Here is a 3,502-nt window from a genome sequence, read left to right as displayed (position 1 = left end):
AGATCTGGGTTAAAAATGTAAATATGGGCATTATGAGGTGGTATTTAAAGCCACAAGACTGAAGAAGATAACACAGAATGTGGATCTAGATGGAGAATAAGGCCAAGGTCTGAACTGGTTGGGTGGGAGAGCCCAACATTTAGAAGTTGAGCAAATAAGGAAAAAACAGCAGAGGATATGAAGAAAGTTAAGTCAGTGAAATAGGAAGAAGATAAATAAAAAGTCACACCCTGGGTGACGAAAGAAGAAAAATATTTCAAAAAGGAGGACATCAAGAGACATGAGAGTATATGTCAACAACAAAAAAAAGACAGTTCATAGTAGATTTATTCATATACCCCACACATGGGAACAACACAAATGCTTAAGCAGGAGAATGAATAAACAAATCATGGTACAGTCCTACAATGGAATACTACTCAGCAATGTAAAAGAATGGACTACAGCTATCCCCAATAATAAGGATGAATCTTCAGGCATAATGACAAGCAGGATAAACCAGACATTCAAGACTGCATGCTCCCTGATTCCATTCACATGAGTAAGGAAAGACAAATAGGCATTGACTAGGAATGGAGTCCAAACAAACTTACTGGAGTAATAGAAAAGGTCTCCATCTTGATCCAGGTGGTGGTTACACAGATATATATATATATATATATATATATATATATATATATATATATATATATATATATATATATATAGCAATTCCTCAAGCCTAGTCTTCAAATCTGTAAATTTTACTATATCCAAATTATTACTCAGTAATAAAACAAGGGTGGGGGAAGAGGGCATGAGAATGATGTCCTATGCTATAGCCTAGAAGGACAAAAATAGAATAAGTGATCTTTGTCCTGGAAGAGTTTATTTATCAGTTCAAAAATAGAAAATGCAAAGATTTCCTCTTCAGAACTAGAAGACTGCATATGTCTGTGTTTTTACACTCTTTTCTGTAGAACTTCCTCTTGTTCCACCTTTCATCATGCCCACTTCAGTCAACAGTTACATACCTTAGAGCAGTGGTCGGCAAACTCATTAGTCAACAGAGTGGCAAACTGTGGCTCGTGAGCTGCAGTTTGCCGACCACCGCCTTAAAGGAAACAGGAGAAAATGTTGAACAAGTTATCTTGGTAACCAAAGTATTTTTATGGCTGGCCCTTGGCTCTGTCCTCCTTGTCCCAACCTCCCAGTTCCCACTATTCCCCCACATGTTATATGCCTGAAATTTCTGTTAAGCCATCTATGGATTGTGTTGATTCTCCCCACGAATGTTCATTTCTCTATTTGATCTCTAATCTACTTTTTATTCTGAACTTGTGCAGTTGTTTGCATCTAATTTTTAGCACATTCAGGGTTTCTAACCCACGGGGTTGTTTGAATTTCAAATCCCTGCAACTTCACTGTCCTCTGATAGGTTCTTCACAGCCTGGATAGATTTCCCCCAGCAGCTACAAAACTTCTTTAATGGATGGAAAATTATTTGTTTGCTTTTCAGTGATCTCTGAACTTATTATTGGCCACCTGTTCGCCAAGGGATGCCCCACTACTGCTGCCTTAACGCCTCAGAACTTTGGTGTTATTGACTTCAGATACCACTTTGCTGTCCACAATTTTGCAGGTGGTGGTCTTCTGGATGGATTGCAGGGAATTTCTGTTGTCCAGGGCATCACTAAGATAGAAGTCCTCCCCTTCTTCTAGCAGATTGCAATAGGTAGAAATCTCAGCCTCCAATTTGACTTTGATTTTCATTAGGGCCTCTCCTCCTAGGCCTGGTGCTGCCACTCTGCCCAGGTCTGGGCCAGCTCTGATGCCAGGTACAACAGGATCCCATTGAGTTGTTTCATCTATGTGACATAGCGCATCTCCACCTCCCTCAGTATGTTCTCCAAACTGGTCTTCAAATTTCTCATGGAGTCCAGATTAATCTCCAAGGACTAGACCATACATCTCAGTTCCGTGAGTGGCTCCTATCTCAGTAATCTGCAAGGTGACCACTGTGGTGTTCTCAATCTGCTGGGACCAGTACTTGCTAGCTCCTCTCAGTTCTTCTACTGGGCCCAGATGTCCACCATGATCTTGCTGAAGTCCTAAGATTTGGGAGCATCCAACTTCACAATTAACCCAGAGTTGGCAATCTGGTTCTGTAGACCATTTACTTCCTCCTCGTGGTTCTTCTTCATGAAGAGCAGCCCCTCCTTAAGAGCCTTGATCTCTGTCTCCAGTGGCAGCTGAGTGATATTGGTGTCATCAGTGACCTTTCAGAGCCCACTGATGTCACCCTTCACAGACCAGCACATGTCCAGCTCCTTCTCATATTTGACTCTGAAGTCATCAGCAGCAACATGGGCATTGTCAATCTGCAGAACCACGTGGGCATGGCTCACAAAACTTACAAAGATCTGAGCCCTCAGGTCCTCAATGGTCTTGAAGTAATGTCCCTAATCTCTTACCTGAGGTCCCTTCTTCTCCAGGTGTTCCCAGATTTTGTTTTCCGGTCTCCAATTATCAGCCTCCAGGCTTCTCACTATCTTAGGCAGGAGGCCAAATAGTCATTCAGGCATTGCATAATTTCTTCATTTTGAATCAACCCTATGACTGCCAGACCCTCAGCCATCTCTGAAGCCAGGCCACTCCACATGCTGGTGGGGTGGAACACAGAGATCTGAAAGCTGAGCCCCTAGCATCTGCATAGATGATGGCCATGCTGCTGGCTGGCTGGTCCCATGGTTGGGTAACTACATGGAGCCCAGGGTCCAGTAGTTCATGGATAACATGGAGCAGTTGCTGAAGATCAAGTTGTTTAGGGAGAAAGGTTAGAGGCCAAGACTCAAGTCCAAGCCACCTGTATGAATAATTTTCCCCTACTCCCAAACCTTTTGTTAGATGAGATTTATCAAGCTGTTAATTATTGAAGTCAAAACTTCATAGTCAGGGGTTAGAATTCTCTCCATCAGAAAACTGAGAAAGAAAAAGTGTTCCTACTGTAAATAAGGTCACAAAATGGACACATATCTACTTTTAATTGGAAGCCTGTGCTCAATGGCAAAGGGGGCTCACCACACACACCCTCACAAGGCTGTCCTAATTTGACCTGCTGCTTTGGCTGCCCATTAAGATATCACTTCTGGGCAAGAATTGAAAATTACTTAGAAGCCAACATGTGATTCTATACTGGGGCATGACTCCCAGGTTGACCCATGTGTTGCTCTGTCCACCACACCATCCCATTATAACCTCCCTGTCCAGACTCCTGGGGTGGTCACAGGGCAGCAGATCATAACAGTAAATTGTTGGGCTGATTTTATTTTTCCAAAAGGAGAGAGAGCTAAAGGAGAACCTGGCTCAGAGTTTAGAGCAAGTATCCAAAACTAAAGCTCAGTAGTGAGAGGCAGGGGAGGGGGAAAGTTGGTGAGGTTTCTACAACTTGTGTGACTGCCCTTGGGTTATTTCCAGGACCAGCATCATGAGCATGTGACTCAGGCAGTTGCACAGGGCTTGT

General features: G+C 42.9%; 1 pseudogene across 1 annotated transcript; it reads right to left on the bottom strand.

Annotated features, from left to right (window-relative positions):
• Positions 1 to 1,557: 1,557 nt before the first annotated feature.
• LOC308256594 (keratin, type I cytoskeletal 18-like) lies at positions 1,558 to 2,641 on the bottom strand (annotated as a pseudogene). Its single transcript has one exon. The product of its transcript is annotated as a keratin, type I cytoskeletal 18-like (transcript).
• Positions 2,642 to 3,502: the final 861 nt, after the last annotated feature.

The sequence above is a fragment of the Plecotus auritus genome (assembly GCF_963455305.1).
Source record: "Plecotus auritus genome assembly, chromosome: 8".
NCBI lineage: Eukaryota > Metazoa > Chordata > Mammalia > Chiroptera > Vespertilionidae > Plecotus > Plecotus auritus.
This window is presented reverse-complemented; position numbering and strand designations above follow the sequence as displayed.